Here is a 24,129-nt window from a genome sequence, read left to right on the forward strand (position 1 = left end):
GAATGGCCCAGCTGGCCCAGCCCTGACTCAGCCTGTGTACAGAATCCCTTTGATCACTGCTCTCCTGGAACAGAGAAGTGCTGGAGACAATGTGTGAGGAAGATCACTGGGGTGACTCATGGACGTAGGTCTAGAGAAGGAGGTCCTGAACCACTGTCTAGATGTGTGGAATCCTGTTTATAAGGAGAGCAAAACCGGTCATCAGAGGGCAAATTAATGGTCTCCTGGTAAATACTTTTTTGCTTGAAATAAATGTCTTTCTGAAGCTTTTAAATTAAATCTCAAGAAAAGCTCATTGGATACTGAAGAACATCCATAATGCAGAGAATAGGGAGGAAAAAGCAGTTTCTACATTCCACCTTTCCTCCTTTTATTAAACCATATTTTTCTGAAAAGAACTCCTTTCTGTTGGCTTTGAGAAAGACATAATAAAGGAGAAGAATCCCAGCCTGGAAGACACAGGAAAGGAGAATTACAGACTACCATGCCTTCCCTGGACACCCCTCCCATGTGCCCATTTCCTTCTAAGGATTTAGGAAACTGGGGATTGACAGTACACTCCAGATTCTTCCAAAATCCAGAAGCATCCCATCCTGAAATAGTGATAATAAATCTGTCTCTGGGCTCTGCCTCCTCCACTTGCACCCACCTTTGCCTGAAATAATCAGGAACTGCTAGACTAGATTATGGTGTTCTCAGTGCTCAGGGAGATTTTAATCCAAAACTCTAGGACGAAAGGACATGTAGGCTGAGGCTGAAAACCTACTTGGGGCTCCCAAGTGACTTCTAATCATGAACCACCTGCCAGCACATGAATTAGGGGTAATTAGTTGATCTGGGTCCCCAGGGAAGGTATGGACCTCTCCTCAAGCACAGTCTCTAGTTCCCCAACTTTTCCTTCTCCAGGTCAACTGAGTCACATACCACTTGCCCTGGGTAAGTGAGACCCAGCCTTTTCACTTGCCAGTAGGCAGAACCCAGAGGCTCTGTGCACAGGCAGGCTGAGACAATCACATTGAGACACACAGTGGGGTAGGAGGGGGGGCTGGCCCTGGGAAAACCAGGGCCTTAATGCATAGCCTGGGACCCTAAACTAACCTGGACCTGCACCTGTGACTGGGCCAGGGTAGCTTCCCCTGCCACAGGTGAAGCATGGAGTCAATCCTGAGGGGCGGGGCCATCTGGAACTGCTGCCAAAAGGTAGTGGCCCCATGACACACCCCTCCAGCTGGGCTGTGGGATGGCAGTGCCATGTGTCCCTGTCCACATGCCCTGGAGGCGGCGGTGGTCTCAGGGCAGGGAGCAGTTTGGCAAGTCCCCTGCACAACCCACATCCTCAACCTTCCTCCCCAGCCCTGTGCAAACACGTCAGAGGATATGTTCAATGTTTGTTCTCCACCATGGTGGCTCTAACATCTCAGAAGAAAAGAGGATGGTTTTTTAGATGGTTTGGTTTAATCAGAAACTCATGTGTTTTTCTTTCTTAGGTTTTGAGATAAGCTTCCTTCTTCTCTCTTCCTTGTTGCCCTTTTCTTGGGAATAGCTTCAGCTGCTCCACAACTCAATCAGAGCTCTGATGCACATTGATCCCAGTGGAAGGCAACACATGGGAAGCTATGTGGAGTAACATCTAACCTGTCCAGAGGGACCCCTGCAGAGAACGTTCCATGTTGGTAGGAGTTCAGAGCAGAGAGTAGCTTCCTGAACCCACTCTTACCAAGGCAATAAGCAGGGCACCATGGCTGTGCACAATGTGGACATATGTCCTGCTCTGTGGTTGCTGGGGAACAGATCCCAGAAGCATCAGGCCATCTTTGGCTATGTTTTCTCCTCCTCTGTGAGCACATCCACTTGGAGCAGGTGAGTTGGTTTTAAATAGAAATAAAGATCATAGGGAAGGATTTAAGATGGCAGAACAGCATGGACACTGAATTGTCTCATCACTGAAATGCAGCTACATCACCACCAAACCATTTTGAACACCTAGGAAATTGATCTGAGGATTAGTGCAACAATCTGCATAACTTGAGCTACAGAACTCAGCAGGTCCATGGTGTGGAGAAGTCAAGTGGGGGAGAGGAAAGCCCTGGAGGGAAGAGAGCCACTTTCATGGAGAGAGAACAGAGAGAGAAAGAGAAATAGGGAGAGTGCTGCACATCGGGATCATGCACTAAAAGCACTCTCCCTGAAAGTAGCTGGAGGGAAAGAAAGAGAAAGTGAAAATACTCGCAGGGGACTGAACAAGAAATCTGTTCCCCAAAATCATTTACAGGGAGAAAGAAGACGGTTTCAATACCACCAGGATTCTATAAAGAGTGGAGAGCAGAGTGAAATTTCAGAGTTCAGTTCCTGGCTGTGCTCTGATGAGGAAGCAGGGCAAATCCCTAGGAACAGGCAGTGGGGTCTGACTGATCTGTGTGCCACATGGGAAGAAGCGGTTCCCCTGCTTGGAGTGCATTTGGTAGAGGCCAAAGGTCCCAGTGGACCACAGAGGGTAGCTAAGTTTGTGGTTATTGGGATAAAGATGCCAGACTGCAGTAAACCTGGCTCCTGCTGTGTGTTGTGGTTTGTCATAATCTCTGAACCTCTGTCACTGCATGACTGCACAGACATTTTCTGGGGCAAGGAGGCACCTGGCCCTTGCTCAGCGAGACCCTCCCCCAGAGATTTGGCATGGATGCAAACCACAGTGTTCTCTGAATTAGGGGATTTTGAAACACAGCCCCAACTGAGATAAAACTCTAGAGGGAGGTGCCGCCTGGACGTCAGACAGCTTGGACATGGACAAGATAGATACAGGGAGTGGACAAAGACCTGAGACAAAGGAGGGAGGCTTAATCGCGGGTGGGTGAGAACACAAAATTCCTGTGCCAGAGACTAGGGAACTAGGTGAAGCTATCTCACACATGCGCATGCACACACTCACACTGATCCATCCCAGTAAGCTAAGCAGCGCCACCTAGTGAAGAAAGGAGCTGTTAAACCAAGTCCTGCCTAACTGACCCCTCCAAGCACACCCTCCAGAAGATCAGCACAAGTCACTCCACCTGGTTAGATTACGGACTGTTGGGGTACCTGGGTGGCTCAGTTGGTTAAGCATCCAACTTCGGCTCAGGTCATGATCTCATAGTCTGTGTGTTCAAGCCCTGTGTCAGTATCTGTGCTGACAGCCCAGAGCCTGGAGCCTGCTTCAGATTCTGTGTCTCCCTCTCTCTCTCTACCCCTCCCGCACTCACACTGTGTGTGTGTGTGTCTCTCTCTCTCAAAAATAAATAAACATTAAAAAATTTTTTAAAAGATTATGGATTGTAGAATGCTTCATAGTTTCAGTTCTAGGAGAAACTGGATGTAACTTCATTCAGGTGTCATTCTTTCTTGCTGGTTCCCTTACTTGTTCGTTTTATGTACCTCTGTTTTTGCTTAAGTTGTTTTCTTTTCTCTCTCTTTTTTGGATATACAAAGAATTTTTTTTCTTTTTTTACTTCATCTTTTATTTTTAAAATTTTTTCTCTATTTCATTTTCTTTATCATTTATTTTTTTAACTTTTAAATGTTTTGTTACCTTTTTTTCTTTCCTTTCCCTTTTTTCTCTATTCTCTCATGCTTCTTTCAACAATCTGACTGAAAGACAGCTAAGACCTAGCTTTCTTTCTTTGTTTTTTTGCTTTGTTTTTAATTTTTAATTTTTTTTTACTTTATTAATTCCTTTTATCCCTTCAAAATGGTGAAATGAAGGAATTCATCCCAAAAGAAAGAACAGGAAAAAATGACAGTCAGGGACTCATCAACAAGATTTCTGAACTAGAATTGAGAACCATAATAATAAGAATACTACCTGGGGTTGAAAAAGGTATAGAAGATACGAGGGAATCCCTTTTTGTAGAGATAAAAGAAATAAAATATAAAAATACTGTAACAGATACCATCTCAAATGGATGCAACGATGGCAATAATTGACAAAGCAGAGCAGTGAATCAGGGATAGAAAAGATAAAATTATGGAGGGGCACCTGGGTGGCTCAGTCAGTTAAGCGTCCAACTTCAGCTCAGATCATGATCTCACAGTCTGTGAGTTCAAGCCCTGTGTCGACCTCTGTGCTGACAGCTCAGAGCCTGGAGCCAGCTTCAGATTCTGTGTCTCCCTCTCTCTCTGCTCCTCCCCTGCTCATGCTCTGTCTCTCTCTGTCTCAAAAATAAATAAAAACATTTAAAAAATGTTTAAAAAAAGATAAAATTATGGTGAATGGTGAAGGAGAAAATAAGAGGAAAACAAAGGCAAAAGATCATGATACAAGATTAGAGAACTCAGTGACTTATTAAAAAGGAATAACATCCAAATCATAGGAATCCCAGAAGATGAAGAAAGAGAAAAAGGGGCAGAATGTATATGTGAGAAAATTATAGTGGAAAACATTCCTAATCTGGGGAAGGACACAAACATCAAAATTCAGGAAGCACAGAGATCTCTCATTAGATTCAACAAAACCCACCACCATTAAGACACACCATAGTCAAATTCACAAAATAGACAAGGAAAGAATTACAAAAGCAGCAAGGGGAAAAAAGTTCTTAACATATAAGGGAAGACATATCAGGTACACAGCAGACTTATCCACAGAAACTTGGCAGGCAAGAAAGGAGTGGCAAGATATATTACACGTGATGAATCAGAAAAATATGCAGCCAAGAATTCTTTAATCAGCAAGGCTCTCATTCAAAACAGAAGGAGAGATAAAGAGTCTCCCAAACAAAAACTAAAAGAATTTGTGACCACTAAACCAGCCCTGCAAGAAATTTCAAGGAGGACTCTGAGTGGAGAAAGATAAAACAAAACATCAAAGACCAAAAGCAACAAAGACTAGAAAAGACCAGAGAACATTACCAGAAACACCAATTCTACAGGCAATATAGTGGAACTAAATTCATATCTTTCAATACTCACTCTAAATGTAAATGGACTAAATGCTTCAATCAAAAGACATAAAGCATCAGAATGGATAAGAAAACAAGACCCATTGATAGGTTGAGTCCAAGACACTCATTTTAGAACTGAAGAAACTATAGATTGAAAGTAAGAGGATGGAGAGCCATCTATCATGCTAATAGTTGTCAAAAGAAAGCTGGAGCAGCCATACTTATATAAGACAAACTAGATTTTAAAATAAATACTGTGACAAGAGATAAAGAAGGGCATTATATTATATTTAAGGGGTCTATCTACCAAGAAGATCTAACAATTGTAAATATTTATGCTCCCAACATGAAAGCACCCAATATATAAATCAATTAATCACAAACATAAAGCAACTCATTGATAATAATGCCATAATAGTTGGGGACTTCCACACCCCAATTATAGCAATAGACAGATCATGTAAGCAGAAAATTAACAAAGAAACAATGCCTTTTAATGACACACTAGACCGGATAGACTTAACAGATTCATTCAGAATGTTTCATTCTAAAGCAGCAGAATACACATTCTTCTCGAGTTCTCATGGAACATTCTCCAGAATAGATCACATACTGCCTCAGAAATCAGCCCTCAACAAGTACAAAAAGATTGATATCATGACTTGCATATTTTCAGATCTTAATGCTATGAAACTCAAGATCAACCACAAGAAACAATTTGGAAAGACCAGGAATACTTGCAGATCAAAGAATACCTTACTAAAGAATGAATGGGTTAACCAAGAAATTAAAGAGGAAATTTAAAAGTATATGGAAACCAATGAAAATGAAAACATTACGCCTCAAAACCTCTGAAATGCAGCAAAGTCAGTCATAAGAGGGAAGTATATAGCAATCCAGGCCTTCCTAAAGAAGGAAGAAAGGTCTCAGATATACAACTTAACCTTACACCTAAAACAGCTTGAAAAAGAACAGAAAATAAAGCCCAAAACCAGCAGAAGAAGGGAAATTAATGAAGATTAGAGCAGAAAGCCATGATATAAAAAAACAAAACAAAACAGTAGAACAGATCAATGAAACTAGGAGCTGGTTCTTTGAAAGAATTAACAAAACTGTAAACCTGTAGCCAGATTGATCAAAAAGAAAAAGAGAAGGGCCCAAATAAATAAAATCATGAATCAAAGAGGAGAGATCACAACCAATACTGCAGAAATACAAACAATAATAAGAGAATCTTATGAGCAATTATATGCCAACAAATTGGGCAAACTGGAAGAAATGGACAACTTCCTAGAAACATATAAACTACCAAACTGAAACAGGAAGAAATAGAAAATTTGAACAGATCCACAACCAATAAAGAAACTGAGTCAGTAATCAAAAATCTCCCAACAAATAAGAGTCCAGGGCAGGATGGCTTTCCAGGGAAATACTACCAAACATTTAAAGAGAGTCAACACCTATTCTTTTGAAGCTGCTCCAAAAAATAGAAATAGAAAGAAAACTTCCAAACTTGTTCTAGGAGGCCAACAGTACCTTGATTCCAAAACCAGACAAAGACCCCACTGAAAAGAACTACAGACCAATTTCCCTGATGAACACGGTTGCAAAAATTCTCAACAAGATACTAGCAAACCAGTTCCAACAATACATTAAAAGATTTATTCACCATGATCAAGTGGGATTTATTCCTGGGATGCAGGGCTGGTTCAGTATCTGCAAATCAATCAATGTAACATACCACATTAATGAAAGAAAGGATAAGAACCACCTGATCCTCTCATTGATGCAGAGAAAACACTTGACAAAACACAGCATTGTTTCTTGATAAACCCTCAAGAAAGTAAGGATAGAAGGAACATAGGTCAATATCTTAAAGGCCATATACAAAAGACTCACAGCTAATATCATCCTCAATTTGGAAACACTGAGAGCTTTTCCCTTAATGGTCAAGAACACGACAGGGATATTCACTCTCACCACTGTTCTTCAACAGAGTGTTGGAAGTCCTAGCCTCAGACAACAAGAAGAAATAAAAGGCATCCAAATTGGCAAGGGGGAAGTTGAACGCTCACTCTTTGCAGAAGACATGATACTCTACATGGAAAACCCAAAAGACTCCACCAAGAAACTGCTGGAGCTGATACATGAACTCAGCAAAGTCACAAGATATAAAATCAAGGTACAGAAATTGGTTGCATTTCTATACACCAATAATAAAGAAACAGAATGAGAAATCAAGGAATTGATACCATTTACAATTGTACTGAAACCCATAAAATATCTAGGAATAAACCTAACCAAAGAGGTAAAAAATCTATACAATGAAAACCATACAAAGCTTATGAAAGAAATTGAAGAAGACACAAACTAATGGAAAAGCATTCCATGCTTGTGGATTGGAAGAACAAATATTGTTAAAATGTCGATACTGCCCAAAGCAATCTACATATTCAATGGGATCCCTATCAAAATAATGCCAGCATTCTTCACAGAGCTAGAATAAACAATTCCAAAATTTGTACAGAACCAGAAAAGACCCCTAATAGCCAAAGTAATGTTTAAAAAGAAAACCAAAGCCAGAGGCATCACAGTTCTGGACTTCAAGCTATAATACAAAACTGTGATCATCAAGACAGTAGTATGGTACTGGAACAAAAACAGACACATAGACCAGTGGAACAGAATAGAGAACCCAGAAATGGACCCACAAACATGACCAACTAATCTTTGACAAAGCAGGAAAGAATATCCAATAAAATAAAGACAGACTCTTCAGCAAATGGTGTTGGGAAAAGTGGACAGCGAAATGCAGAAGAATGCACCTGGACCACTTTTTTACATGCTACACAAAAATAAATTAAAAATGGATGAAAGATCTAAATGTAAGACAGGAAGCCATCAAAATCCTAGAGGAGAAAACAGGCAAAAACCTCTTGGACCTTGCAACCACAGCAACTTCTTACTCAACATGTCTCTGAAGGCAAGGGAAATAAAAACAAAAATGAACTATTGAGACCTCATCAAGATAAAAAGCTTCTGCACAGCATAGGAAACAATCAATAAAACTAAAAGGTAACTGACAGATATTTGCAAATAACATATCAGATAAAGGGTTAGTATGCAAAATCTATAAAGAATTTATCAAGCTCAACACTCAAAAAACAACTAATCCAGTGGAGAAATGGCCAAAACACATGAATAGACACTTCTCCAAAGAAGACATCTAGATGGCTAACAGACACATGAAAAAAATGCTCAACATCATTCATCATCAGGGAAATACATATCAAAACCCCAATGAGATACCATCTCACACCAGTCAGAAATGCTAAAACTAACAACTCAGGCAACAACAGATGTTGGTGAAGAGGCAGAGAAAGAGGAACACTTTTGCACTACTGGTAGGAATGCAAAGTGGTGCAGCCACTCTGGAAAACAGTATAGAGGTTCCTTAAAAAATTAAAAATAGAACTACCCTACCATCCAGCAATTGCACTACTAGGCATTTACCCAAATGATACAGGAGTACTGATTTGAAAGGGCACATGCACCCCAATGTTTATAGCAGCACTATTGACAACAGCCAAAGCATGGAAAGAGCCCAAAATTCCATCGACAGATGAATGGATAAAGAATAAGTGGTATATATATATATATATATATATATATATATATATATATGCGTGCACACACACACACACACACACACACTGGAATATTACTTGGGGGTCAAAAAAAATGAAATCTTGCCATTTGCAACAACATGGATGGAACTGGAGTGAATTACTCCAAGCAAAATAAGTCAGAGAAAGACAAATATCATATGATTTCACTCATATGTGTAATTTAATAAACAAAAACAGATGAACATAGGGGAAGGGAAGCAAAAATAAGATAAAAACTGAGACGGAGACAAACCATAAGAGCCTCTTAAATACAGGGAACAAACTGAGGGTTGTTGGTGGGGTGTTAAGGGTGGGGATGGGCGAAATGGGTTCAGGGCATTAAGGATGGCACTTGTTGGGATGAGCACTGAGTGTTATATGTAAGTGATGAATCACTAAATTGTATTCCTGAAATTATTATTACACTGCAGGTTAACTAACTTGGAATTATATAAAAGATAATTAAAATATAAAATAAAATTAGATCTTTAGCACACACACACAAGAAGAAATAAAGATAATAGGTTATTTGTTTTTCTGCAGGATGAAAAAGGGTGGAGAGGAGTGAGTGAGAGGAATATAAAAATGATTGAACAGCACAATCAGGAATATGACCAAGGGAAACATAGCTTCATGATGGCAATGAGTGACATTGGTGACATGGTGAGTGTGGCATGAATTGCTGACCATTTGTGCTTCATCTCCCTGGTACTATACCAAAAACAAATCTCCTGCTTGTTAACATTCTATTTCCTTTTTCTTGAAGACCAAAGAAGAATTCAGGCATGTGACGAATGGCCCTCAAATCCAGAAGCACAAGAAAGGGAAAGCATTCTGAGCATCTCTCTTTGCTGAGATCCTTTCATCTGTGGACTGGAGAGAGAAGGGCTATGTAACTCCCGTGAAGGATCAGGTGTGACAATATTTAGCAGGTTCCTCTCAAGAATAAAGGCAAAAGGAATCAGTGTCCTTGCTATGGTAGACTGAGAAACAATGTGCAGTTCGCTATGTTTTAACAGAGTTTCAGATGTGTGGGATGCTCTCAAATCTTGCTATTTGTTTTGTTGACTGAGAGCTTTATAATTAGGTTTGTGGCTTATGTTGGGTTTTTAGTGCAACTGGTGACCTTGAAGGACAGATGTTCCGGAAAACTGGCAAACTTGTTTCTCTGAGTGAGCAGAACCTCGTGGACTGCTCTCTGTCTAAAGGCAATGGAGGCTTCAGTGGTGGCCTAGTGGCTTGTGTCTTCCAGTATGTTAAGGAGAATGGAGTCCTGGGCTCAGACAGGTCATATCCTTATCCTGCACAGGTAAACAGAGCTCCTGATCTTCCTATCAAAGTTGAACATTTTAAGGAAGCAGAGATATCATATTTAATATTCTCATTTTAGATTGTAGTCTTAGTATCTGCAAACTTTCAGAACTGTCATTAAAATTTGTTAGCCTTGCACAGTTCTCTGCTCATATCATTACCATATTACTGTTCCTACATCTCTGCTATGTGTGATATACACGCTGTCTTATATATAGTACAGATTTCTCCAGAATGAAAAATTTCTCAGGGCAGGTAGACCATGAATTTCTTATTTAAATAGACACCTTCTACTGTTCATTTCAAAACAACCAATAGCATTTCAGGTCCTGGGATTCTTAATACCCAACTTGAGTTGAAAACCATTCAGCTACAAACTGTCTTGCACTCATTTTCCCCTGGAGGTGGATCATAGTGATCAGGTCTCTTTCCCTTTCCCTTTGAAAGGATGAATCCTGCCTTTCACACAATCCAGAATATTCAGCTGCTGATGTGACTGTCTCCTGGGAGTCTATGGGCTGGGAGATTATGATCACAGAGGCAAGTGTGGAGCCCATCTCTGTTGCTATCAATGCAACCTTATATTCTTTTTAGTTCTAGAAAAAAGGTAAACATTTATCTATGTAGAAATGTGGGCAGAGAAGTGGGAAAACCACCATGATATATGACAAGATTGACTCTTTGGTATGTAGAATTTAATGTAGAATTTTTCTGGGTTTGGATTTAACACAATTGTTCATTCTGTACATGTAATATTTGTGCCTGATGTATCCATTGACATGACTGGATCTATATTCCCCATATTTTCAGCACTTCATAAGTATACTTAAAGATGGCATAATTCTATCAGTATACCTTACCTTACTTTCCATTTTACAAATTATTACATATTTCAAATTTTCTGAATGATTTTACTACAAAAAATTGGAACAAAGCCCTTGGCTCAAGTAATTTTGTGTTCTGTGCTCTTCCTTAGGCTGACATCCTCAAAGTAGAATGAGAAGATTTTCACAAATGGGTTTTTATGCCTCTTGTCTAGTTGTTTATTTTTAAATTTGTTAAATTAATTTATTTATTTTGAGAGAGAGACAGCACAAGTGTGGGAGGAACAGAGATAGAGGGAGCGAGAAAGAGAATCCAAGCAGGCTCCACACTGTCAGTGCAGAGGCTGATGTGGGGCTCGAACTCACAAACCATGACATCATAACTTGAGCTGAAATCAAGAGTCAGAGGCTTAACCAACTGAGCCACCCAGATGTATCTATTTTTTTTAACTTTTTAAAAATGTTTATTCATTTATTTTTGAGAGAAAGAGAGAGAGAGAGATCATGAGCATGTGAGAGGCAGAGAAAGAGAGGGAGAGAGAGAATCCTAAGCAGGCTCCACATTGTTAGTACAGAGCCTGATGTGGGGCTGGATCTCATGAACAGTGAGATCGTGATCTGAACAGAGACTAAGAGTCAGATGCTTAACCAACTGAGTCACCCAGGTGCCCTTATCCACTTGTTTAAAAACGAGAGTGCACCACTTTGTATTTATTCCAGTATTAGATGAGAACCTAAATTATTAGCATAGCTCAAAAAAGATGTCTTTTAAATATTATCTGCCTTTGTGTCATTTTAACAAGTTTTGAAATGTTTCCCTTACTATGGTTGATAGGTTAAGTTACTATCACGTGTATCTGGGGTGTTCTCAACCCAACATTGAATTTTCCTTTTCCAGGTATCTACTATGATCCAAAGAGCAGCAGTGAAAACCTGAATCACAGTGTTCTGGTGGTTGGCTATGGCTTTGAAGGAGAACAATTGGATAACAAAAAACATTAGGTTGTCAAGAACAGGCATAAAATGCCAAAAATACTTCTCTCTGAAACTGAAAAGATTTCCCTTTATAAATCAGTGCTTGGATGCAGATCCTTAAACCCTTTGAGCACAATTCTGAATTCCCAGCAGTGTTTACCTCACTTAGGGGGAACACAGACGTTTTCATCTCATGATAACATTAAGATACTGACTCAGGGTGCCTGGGTGGCTCAGTCTGTTAAGCATTCAACTTCAGCTCGGAACAGAATCTCACAGTTTGTGAGTCTGAGCCGTTCTTTGGGCTCTGTGCGGACAGCACAGAGCCTGGAGCCTGCTTCGGATTCTGTGTCTCCCTCTCTCTCTGTCCCTTCCCTGTTTGTGCTCTGTCTCTCTCAAAAATTAATAGACATTAAAAAAAATTATAGGGGCGCCTGGGTGGCTCAGTCGGTTGGGCGTCCGACTTCAGCCAGGTCACGATCTCGCGGTCCGTGAGTTCGAGCCCCGCGTCGGGCTCTGGGCTGATGGCTCAGAGCCTGGAGCCTGTTTCCGATTCTGTGTCTCCCTCTCTCTCTGCCCCTCCCCCGTTCATGCTCTGTCTCTCTCTGTCCCAAAATAAATAAACGTTGAAAAAAAAAATAAAAAATAAAATAAAATAAAATAAAATAAAAAAAATTATAAAAAAGGATACTGTCTCAGTCTTTCTAGGGTATTGATATAATTATGATACCATTATATTTCTAAATTGGAAATGGAAATTTTTTTCTTATTTTGGAAACACATCTGGCCCCAAGAGTTTCCTTTTCCTGCTCATGTTGCAGTCCATTAAAGGTTTTGGGATAGAATTCTGTGCAGGGTTAAACCCAACCATGAATAAGAATGGCCTCTCCTGATGCTTCCTGAATCTGTGTTGGCCTGTGGTGCACTGCTCAGTATCAGGTACTATTGTTCATGAAGATAAATGTGTTTGATTGTTTGAGTAAAATGTCAAACCCTGTGTTCTTTCAGCTGGGGTACATCATCCGCTACATACTGATGGTCAAGGACCGGGACAACCCCTGTGGAACCAGGGCCTGCTTTCTTACAGTGTGAGATGATAGTGTAAGAAAAGGCTTGACTTGGGACAGAATTTGCTGAAGAGGATTTTATCTTAACAGTGACCAGAACTTACTGTGTGAGATAAAATACTTGAACGGTTGAAGATCCAAGTTGTGTATTGATTTTGTGACAGTTTCTGCTGGTAATGTTCCCAACTCTCTCATTAGTGCTGTAAATAGCTTTGTATGAACTTATCAAATAACTTGTAAAATTCATCTTTTATTTTTATTTACTTATTTTGAAAGATTTATTTATTTTAGAGAGAGTGTGTATGTGCAAGGGGATGGGCAGAGGGAGAGGGAGAGGAAAGAATCCTCAAGCAGGCTCCCTGATGAGTGTGAAACCCAATGGACAGGGGCTCGATCCCAGGACCCTGAGATCATGACCTGAGCCAAAATGAAGACCTGGACGTTCAACCATCTGGGACATGCAGGTGCCCCAAAACTGCATATTTTAAAATGATGTATGAAGTTTTTCCTTTTAAAATAAAGACATTTCGATAAATACTGCTTAAGGGATAGGGGAAGATGGCGGCGTAGGAGGACGCTGGGCTCACCGCGCGTCCTGCTGATCACTTAGATTCCACCTACACCTGCCTAAATAACCCAGAAAACCGCCACAGGATTAGCAGAACAGAGTCACCAGACCCAAGTGCAGACGAGAGGCCCACGGAAGAGGGTAGGAAGGGCGGCGAGGCGGTGCGCGCTCCACGGACTGGCGGGAGGGAGCCAGGGCGGAGGGGCGGCTCGCCGGCCAAGCAGAGCCCCCGAGTCCGGCTTGCAAAAGCGGAGGGGCCTGACGGACTGTGTTCCGACAGCAAGCGCGACTTAGCGTCTGGGAGGTCATAAGTGAACAGCTCTGCTCGGAAAGCGGGAAGGCTGGAGGACAAAGGGAGGGTGAGCTGCGGAGCCCCCGGACGACAGAGCTCAGTTTGGCGGGGAACAAAGGCGCTCGCCAGCGCCATCTCCCCCGCCCATCCCCCAGCCAAAATCCCAAAGGGAACCGGTTCCTGCCAGGGAACTTGCTCGCTCCGCGCGAACACCCAACTCTGTGCTTCTGCGGAGCCAAACCTCCGGCAGCGATCTGACTCCCTCCGGCTGCCACAGGGCCCCTCCTGAAGTGGATCACCTAAGGAGAAGCGAGCTAAGCCTGCCCCCCCTGCCGCCGTGCACCTTGCCTTCCCACCCCAGCTAATACGCCAGATCCCCAGCATCACAAGCCTGGCAGTGTGCAAGTAGCCCAGACGGGCCACGCCACCCCACAGTGAATCCCGCCCCTAGGAGAGGGGAAGAGAAGGCACACACCAGTCTGACTGTGGCCCCAGCGGTGGGCTGGGGGCAGACATCAGGTCGGACTGCGGCCCCGCCCACCAACTCCAGTTATACACCACAGCACAGGGGAAGTGCCCTGCAGGCCCTCACCACACCAGGGACTATCCAAAATGACCAAGCGGAAGAATTCCCCTCAGAAGAATCTCCAGGAAATAACAACAGCTAATGAGCTGATCAAAAAGGATTTAAATAATATAACAGAAAGTGAATTTAGAATAATAGTCATAAAATTAATCGCTGGGCTGGAAAACAGCATACAGGACAGCAGAGAATCTCTTGCTACAGACATCAGGGGACTAAGGAACAGTCACGAGGAGCTGAAAAACGCTTTAAAGGAAATGGAAAACAAAATGCAAACCACCACGGCTCGGATGGAAGAGGCAGAGGAGAGAATAGGTGAACTAGAAGATAAAGTTATGGAAAAAGAGGAAGCTGAGAAAAAGAGAGATAAAAAAATCCAGGAGTATGAGGGGAAAATTAGAGAACTAAGTGATACACTAAAAAGAAATAATATACGCATAATTGGTATCCCAGAGGAGGAAGAGAGAGGGAAAGGTGCTGAAGGGGTACTTGAAGAAATAATAGCTGAGAACTTCCCTGAACTGGGGAAGGAAAAAGGCATTGAAATCCAAGAGGCACAGAGAACTCCCTTCAGACGTAACTTGAATCGATCTTCTGCACGACATATCATAGTGAAACTGGCAAAATACAAGGATAAAGAGAAAATTCTGAAAGCAGCAAGGGGTAAACGTGCCCTCACATATAAAGGGAGACCTATAAGACTCGTGACTGATCTCTCTTTTGAAACTTGGCAGGCCAGAAAGAATTGGCACGAGATCTTCAGGGTGCTAGACAGAAAAAATATGCAGCCGAGAATCCTTTATCCAGCAAGTCTGTCATTTAGAATAGAAGGAGAGATAAAGATCTTCCCAAACAAACAAAAACTGAAGGAATTTGTCACCACTAAACCAGCCCTACAAGAGATCCTAAGGGGGACCCTGTGAGACAAAGTACCAGAGACATCACTACAAGCATAAAACATACAGACATCACAATGACTCTAAACCCGTATCTTTCTATAATAACACTGAATGTAAATGGATTAAATGCGCCAACCAAAAGACATAGGGTATCAGAATGGATAAAAAAACAAGACCCATCTATTTGCTGTCTACAAGAGACTCATTTTAGACCTGAGGACACCTTTAGATTCAGAGTGAGGGGATGGAGAACTATTTATCATGCTACTGGAAGCCAGAAGAAAGCTGGAGTAGCCATACTTATATCAGACAAACTAGACTTTAAATTAAAGGCTGTAACAAGAGATGAAGAAGGACATTATATAATAGTTACAGGGTCTATCCATCAGGAAGAGCTAACAATTATAAATGTCTATGCGCCGAATACCGGAGCCCCCAAATATATAAAACAATTACTCATAAACAGAAGCAACCTTATTGATAAGAATGTGGTAATTGCTGGGGACTTTAACACCCCACTTACAGAAATGGATAGATCATCTAGACACACGGTCAATAAAGAAACAAGGGCCCTGAATGAGACACTGGATCAGATGGACTTGACAGATATATTTAGAACTCTGCATCCCAAAGCAACAGAATATACTTTCTTCTCGAGTGCACATGGAACATTCTCCAAGATAGATCATATACTGGGTCACAAAACAGCCCTTCATAAGTTTACAAGAATTGAAATTATACCATGCATACTTTCAGACCACAATGCTATGAAGCTTGAAATCAACCACAGGAAAAACTCTGGAAAACCTCCAAAAGCATGGAGGTTAAAGAACACCCTACTAACGAATGAGTGGGTCAACCAGGCAATTAGAGAAGAAATCAAAAAATATATGGAAACAAACGAAAATGAAAATACAACAATCCAAACGCTTTGGGACGCAGCGAAGGCAGTCCTGAGAGGAAAATACATTGCAATCCAGGCCTATCTCCAGAAACAAGAAAAATCCCAAATACAAAATCTAACAGCACACCTAAAGGAAATAGAAGCAGAACAGCAAAGGCAGCCTAAACCCAGCAGAAGAAGAGAAATAATAAAGATCAGAGCAGAAATAAACAATATAGAATCTAAAAAAACTGTAGAGCAGATCAACGAAACCAAGAGTTGGTTTTTTGAAAAAATAAACAAAATTGACAAACCTCTAGCCAGGCTTCTCAAAAAGAAAAGGGAGATGACCCAAATAGATAAAATCATGAATGAAAATGGAATTATTACAACCAATCCCTCAGAGATACAAACAATTATCAGGGAATACTATGAAAAATTATATGCCAACAAATTGGATAACCTGGAAGAAATGGACAAATTCCTGAACACCCACACTCTTCCAAAATTCAATCAGGAGGAAATAGAAAGCTTGAACAGACCCATAACCAGCGAAGAAATTGAATCGGTTATCAAAAATCTCCCAACAAATAAGAGTCCAGGACCAGATGGCTTCCCAGGGGAGTTCTACCAGACGTTTAAAGCAGAGATAATACCTATCCTTCTCAAGCTATTCCAAGAAATAGAAAGGGAAGGAAAACTTCCAGACTCATTCTATGAAGCCAGTATTACTTTGATTCCTAAACCAGACAGAGACCCAGTAAAAAAAGAGAACTACAGGCCAATATCCCTGATGAATATGGATGCAAAAATTCTCAATAAGATACTAGCAAATCGAATTCAACAGCATATAAAAAGAATTATTCACTATGATCAAGTGGGATTCATTCCTGGGATGCAGGGCTGGTTCAACATTCGCAAATCAACCAACGTGATACATCACATTAACAAAAAAAAAAGAGAAGAACCATATGATCCTGTCAATCAATGCAGAAAAGGCCTTTGACAAAATCCAGCACCCTTTCTTAATAAAAACCCTTGAGAAAGTCGGGATAGAAGGAACGTACTTAAAGATCATAAAAGCCATTTATGAAAAGCCCACAGCTAACATCATCCTCAACGGGGAAAAACTGAGAGCTTTTTCCCTGAGATCAGGAACACGACAGGGATGCCCACTCTCACCGTTGTTGTTCAACATAGTGCTGGAAGTGCTAGCATCAGCAATCAGACAACAAAAGGAAATCAAAGGCATCAAAATTGGCAAAGATGAAGTCAAGCTTTCGCTTTTGGCAGATGACATGATATTATACATGGAAAATCCGATAGACTCCACCAAAAGTCTGCTAGAACTGATACATGAATTCAGCAAAGTTGCAGGATACAAAATCAATGTACAGAAATCAGTTGCATTCTTATACACTAATAATGAAGCCACAGAAAGACAAATAAACAAACTGATCCCATTCACAATTGCACCAAGAAGCATAAAATACCTAGGAATAAATCTAACCAAAGATGTAAAGGATCTGTATGCTGAAAACTATAGAAAGCTTATGAAGGTAATTGAAGAAGATTTAAAGAAATGGAAAGACATTCCCTGCTCATGGATTGGAAGAATAAATATTGTCAAAATGTCAATACTACCCAAAGCTATCTACACATTCAATGCAATCCCAATCAAAATTGCACCAGCATTCTTCTCGAAACTAGAACAAGCAATCCTAAAATTCATATGGAACCACAAAAGGCCCCGAATAGCCAAAGGAATTTTGAAGAAGAAGACCAAAGCAGGAGGCATCACAATCCCAGACTTCAGCCTCTACTACAAAGCTGTCATCATCAAGACAGCATGGTATTGGCACAAAAACAGACACACAGACCAATGGAACAGAATAGAAACCCCAGAACTAGACCCACAAACATATGGCCAACTCATCTTTGACAAAGCAGGAAAGAACATCCAATGGAAAAAAGACAGCCTCTTTAACAAATGGTGCTGGGAGAACTGGACAGCAACATGCAGAAGGTTGAAACTAGACCACTTTCTCACACCATTTACAAAAATAAACTCAAAATGGATAAAGGACCTAAATGTGAGACAGGAAACCATCAGAACCTTAGAGGAGAAAGCAGGAAAAGACCTCTCTGACCTCAGCTGTAGCAATCTCTTACTCGACACATCCCCAAAGGCAAGGGAATTAAAAGCAAAAGTGAATTACTGGGACCTTATGAAGTTAAAAAGCTTCTGCACAGCAAAGGAAACAACCAACAAAACTAAAAGGCAACCAACGGAATGGGAAAAGATATTTGCAAATGACATATCAGACAAAGGGCTAGTATCTAAAATCTATAAAGAGCTCACCAAACTCCACACCTGAAAAACAAATAACCCAGTGAAGAAATGGGCAGAAAACATGAATAGACACTTCTCTAAAGAAGACATCCAGATGGCCAACAGGCACATGAAAAGATGTTCAGCGTCGCTCCTTATCAGGGAAATACAAATCAAAACCACACTCAGGTATCACCTCACGCCAGTCAGAGTGGCCAAAATGAACAAATCAGGAGACTATAGATGCTGGAGAGGATGTGGAGAAACGGGAACCCTCTTGCACTGTTGGTGGGAATGCAAATTGGTGCAGCCGCTCTGGAAAGCAGTGTGGAGGTTCCTCAGAAAATTAAAAATAGACCTACCCTATGACCCAGCAATAGCACTGCTAGGAATCTACCCAAGGGATACAGGAGTACTGATGCATAGGGGCACTTGTACCCCAATGTTCATAGCAGCACTCTCAACAATAGCCAAATTATGGAAAGAGCCTAAATGTCCATCAACTGATGAATGGATAAAGAAATTGTGGTTTATATACACAATGGAATACTACGTGGCAATGAGAAAAAATGAAATATGGCCTTTTGTAGCAACGTGGATGGAACTGGAGAGTGTGATGCTAAGTGAAATAAGCCATACAGAGAAAGACAGATACCATATGGTTTCACTCTTATGTGGATCCTGAGAAACTTAACAGGAACCCATGGGGGAGGGGAAGGTAAAAAAAAAAAAAAAAAAGGACGTTAGAGTGGGAGAGAGCCAAAGCATAAGAGACTGTTAAAAACTGAGAACAAACTGAGGGTTGATGGGGGGTGGGAGGGAGGGGCGGGTGGGTGATGGGTATTGAGGAGGGCACCTTTTGGGATGAGCACTGGGTGTTGTATGGAAACCAATTTGTCAATAAACTTCATATAAAAAAAAATAAATAAACACTGCTTAAAATCCTAAAAAAAAAAAAATAAAGACATTTCAAAGTGGAAGTAGGGTAAGTTTTTAATTAATTAAATTTTCATAGAGTTAAAAATGCTATTGGTGTCTAGGAATGTAACTGAATGTGCCAGTGGCCCACTAGGAGAATGCTGGATGGTGTCTGCTTCTTGTAGTTGTAAATATGCACATGTCATGGCAGTTGCCCTTTGGCTGTGTCCGTCCCAACGCTTGAATAGAGCAAAATATGAACAATGATCTGTAAGGACAAAGGTACGTTCTTTCAATGAGGAAAAACTTGACACGTTAGAAAAGTGAACATACATACATTGAATTTCCAAGGTAGAATAGTGCCTTAAAGATCATGGTCATTTGACCCCAAATGGTTACAACCCACCCAAGTACAGGACAGATGTCACGGTCAGTTTCAGGTGCATCTTCCCCAAATGCCAGAGAAGATCATGTAACCTCTTTGCGGATGAGGAAGAACTGGACGCAGTGGGTTGTAGGAATGTGTATCTTGGGTCCACAAGGGTTAAGGGTAAACCCCAGACATGAGGCCAGCTTCAAAAATAGAACTGGGCCTCAGAGGTGGCAGACAGGTGAGGACATCCAAAGCGATCATCTGAGGCCTCATTTACACCCAGCCACTTAAGCCTGGAATTGATTAAAAGAAGACATTCTGCCTACTGTTCGCTGGCTAAAGAAGCACATAGTTCCATTTTCTCTCTGCAGGTTAATTGACTCATGTTCCCACTCAGAAAGCATGAGGAGAAGATGTAAGGTTGTAGTTAATAGACCCCATAACCGGTCATGAGCACATGAGGTGGAAGACAGCAGGTCTCAGCCCACAAGACCTCCAGCACCTTGAGACAAGTCCCTTTGGACTGGGCCACTTGTCATGGCGGAAGGACCCTCCATGAGACTTCCCTCCTAGACGCTTACATTTCCAACTGTTTAACCTAAAATGACAAATGTGGTGTGTGCAGGGAAATTCTGTGGGCTTCCTGACAGTGCTGTCAGGGGCAGTCACAGGAGAGGTGGGGACTCCCCAGCGGAATCCCTTCTGCCAGGGGGAAACTGTATTGGAACAACCAGAACTGATGCAGCACCTGCTGGGTCTCAGCCATCACCTGGTGGAAGGCACATCCCCAACCGCCAGGAGGAGCGGGTGCTGGGAGGGGGAGGAGGTAGCTCAGAACAGCAGGAGGAAAAGGTATCTGATGAGAACCCAGAGGAGCCAGTCAGGGGGACAGGAGAAAAGAGGGGTGTCTGAGCAGAGGCTCGGGCTCAGAACCCCGGAGAAAAGAGACAGTGTGTCTAGAGAACATGGAAAGAGAGTGAGGTGAGGGTGCGGGGGGATGAGGCTGGGCCCACACGAGGGTTCTAGGACAGGGGGGCACCACTGGGGAAGCAATGGAGAGACTGGTTATCTGTTAATGTAAACACACTCTCGGAATCCTCGCAGCTCTGTGATTTTGTCGAAAATCGTCTCTCCCGTTTCCCACCTGGGCTCAGGGGCATGGTTCTTCCTGGAAGTCTCTCCAAGAGCTGGAACCCCCTGTTGCTTGGGATGGGCTGGTGTCTACAAAGGCCCACTGGTGGGATGTCCTAGATGCAGGTGTGGGCGGGGCGTTCTGCCTGGGCTCGTGACCAGAGCGCTTGCCCAGCCCTCCCCATTGCTTGGGCTCCCACAGTTTGAAGGCGTCTCTGAGTTCAAGTCCCAACAACAGGTGTGCCAGGATGCTCACAAGGAGCTCCAGACTCCTATTGCCTGACCTTGGTCCTTGGTGAGACTCTGCCTCTGCAGGTATTTGGAGCCTGTCACCAGGGATGGCCCAGGGAGACGGGCTGAGACCCTACCTCATGATGGGGAGAGCCAAGGCCACTGAGCAGAGGGGCGTGTGGGATGAAGACAAGGCTGGGGCCGTCTTTGGAACACGCAGTCTGCCACAGTTGGTCTCTGAACATCCCTTAGAAAGGACTCCTTGTGATTGTCATCTTGCTTCACCATGCCAGGCTCGCTCAGCCTGCTGTCCACACTGTCCTGGGAGTTCAGACCAAGACTCTGAGAACATGTGCAGGTGCCAATGTGAGGGAAACCAGGAAGAGCTGGCTGATGTGTGAACTTCAGATATTAGAAGCTTGTGTACTTTTCAAAGTTATGTATATTTTTTAAACTTGTGAAAAGTTCCGAAGTGCATCTTCGGAGTTTTCAGAATGGTTGTGTTTTCTAAGTTTGTCTCCCTTTAGACTGAGTGGCTTTTCACCAGGACTGCCTTCAAGGTCATTTGAACGAGTGAGCTGGAGTCAGTGGAGGGCAGCGCTGGGCGGGGCACAGACATGCCCTCCCTCAGCTGCCCAGGAGCAAGCCAGCCTTGGGTCAGAGAGGCTTCTGGAAGTTCTCTGGGGCTTCAGCAGTGTGCCATGGCTACCACACCTCTAGGGTCTTCAGAGTGCAAGGACCAGAGGGGCTCAGGCAGAGGGGATCCCCTCAATCCTGCACACCGGACAGAAGTGCTGGTCAAAGTCAAGGTGCCAGGATCAACAGCACATAAAACAGAAAGGGCCACAAGTCAATTATTGCACAGTGTCCCCCGGCATGTGGCGGTACAATTATAGCCAGAATTAGGTTTCTGCCTTTCCCCTGTCACAGGAGAAGAGGACACCAGTGCCCTCAAAAGATTCGGTATGTTAGTAAGCTATGTGTTACAAACTAGGTGGAGAATGTTCTATTCCATTTGGTGAGATATCCTAATGGACGGTGTTGGTCACAGGACATGGTGACTGCAGTTCAGATGCTTCCCCTGCAGGGGAGGGAGAACCAGGGATTGACTTAAAGGGAAGGGGAAAGGGCAGGCTTTGAAGGTTAAATTAGAGGGGTGGGAGGCAGATTTGCTCTGGGGTCAAGGGCTTATCTGTAACACTACATGGCATCAGGGAGAGATCCAGTGACCCCATTTCTTCCCGCCTGGTGGGCAACTCTGGGATGAGTGACTGTGTCACAACAGAACATCTTCAGCCTCTGCGCTGACTTGGGTCACAATTCAGGGGAATTACTGGCAGGCTCCCCCAGCTCTTTCCCTCCCCTGCAGGGCTTTGTGTCTGAACCTATTGGAATTTGCGGCTACGGGAGAAGCTAGAATAAGGACAGCGTCAAGTTCTACAGAGTACTGGGCAGGGGGAGGAGTTCACGGGTGACAAGTACCTGCACAGATTATGTTAAATGTGAATGGAATGGACTCCCTGTGACATACCAAAGACATCAAAGGGAATATCTATAGTGAAATATAATGTGTTGCAGTGTATAAATGCTGGGGCCCAGGGCATGAGGGTTGTAGTGAAATTGGCAGGTATGGGGACCCGTGCACGGTCACTATGAAGTGCCTGCAGACACCTGTGCATTCTGGAGTGCTGGGATGGCACGCGGACACTGCAACAGCATGCTGACCTGATTTTCATAAGGGCAGCAACAGAATAAGACATGGGTAACATCGCTGACCAGATTACCACTTCCAGGTGTAAAATAAGTAAGTCCTAGGATGTACTGTACAGGATGGGACCACAGTTCATCACACTCTATTCCATATTTGAAATTTTCTAAGGGAGTAGCTCTTAAAAGTTCTTATCACAAAAAGCACAGACCAGGCAGGAGTTCTGAACCTGGAGTAAAATTTAAAATCTGCTCAGGGCCTTGCCTTTTTCTGTAACACACCTTCTGTCACCTGTGTTCAGGATAAGCACTGAGAACCCTTCCTCCAGTAGCTGTGACCCTCACAGAACCTCCAGGCTGGAATCAAACTGCAATTGTTGGGCTCCTTGGGGTCTGGGAAAACCACCCTGGAGGGATCTGTCAAGTGAGAAGATTCCTCAGAAAACACTGGCCCAGACTCTCCTCTGCCAACTCCACCAGGTTCCCGCCCTCACCCTGTCATCCAAGCCAACAGGTAGGTGCTTCATTCTTGGTTCCTGTCTCTCAACTCCGTGCTTGCTTTGTGCTGTCTCCTGTCACAGTCTAGGAGGAGTGCTGGCTTTGTTTTGGTTGCTTGGCTCATGTCACCTGGGTCCCCATACCTTGGTGACCTTAGGTATGGTCAGCCTGGCTGTGGGTCCTGTGTCTACCCCCTTCCTGGCCTGAACTTGCAGATGTCCCAGCAATAGTAAGGACAGGCCTCACAGAAATCACGGTCAAATATCCAAAAGTGCAAATCACAAATGTCAAATTGCAGATGGTGTTGTGTTCTACTTGGGGAGCTACTTGGGGGGCTGGGAAGGGTTCAGCCCTTGAAGACACAACGAGTTTGGATGAGCATAGCTTCCAGATTGCACAGATCAACATTGGGCGCAGGATGGTACCTCCTCTTAGGCTTTCTTCTTGGAATGCTAAGCACACCCAGTGACTGGAGAGCAGAGAGCAGTGCAGTTGGGTTCCTGTGGAATCCCGTTCCTGCGCATCTCAAAGTTGATTCTCTTGGAATGACTGCTCTGTAATGAGGTTTCAAGTTGGGATTGTCCACTCACACAGAGCCTCATTGTAGACAAGTTTTGCTACATTCCTCTACCTTCAGCAGACAGTTATGTGTGGATTCACACCCAAAACTGAGGGTTGCCTGTCCTTCCCCAGGGAGAGCCACCTGAGATGAGCATGTGGAAATTGTGTCATCTGGGATGTTGTTTCTGCTGAATCACACCAAGCAAGGGAATTACATCTGGGAAAATAAGAATATAGCCTAGTATTGATTTCAATTTGTGACTCAAAATCACTTGTGTACACGATATCACATAGTGTCATATCTGTAGCCACATCAAAAACAATGGTATTATAGATGATGTTTCTATGTGATCCCTCTCTCCATGAGGAAGGACATCTGAGTTGAATTTGTTGGG

At 42.8% G+C, this 24,129-nt stretch overlaps 1 pseudogene; it reads left to right on the forward strand.

The window, feature by feature from the left end:
• Positions 1–1,539: 1,539 nt before the first annotated feature.
• LOC124524175 (procathepsin L-like) lies at positions 1,540–21,020 on the forward strand (annotated as a pseudogene).
• The last annotated feature ends 3,109 nt before the right edge of the window (positions 21,021–24,129 follow it).

The sequence above is a fragment of the Lynx rufus genome, unplaced genomic scaffold, assembly GCF_022079265.1.
Source record: "Lynx rufus isolate CCGP_SWC_20201006 ecotype Redwood Valley unplaced genomic scaffold, mLynRuf1.p SCAF_10, whole genome shotgun sequence".
Classification (NCBI taxonomy): Eukaryota; Metazoa; Chordata; class Mammalia; order Carnivora; family Felidae; genus Lynx; species Lynx rufus.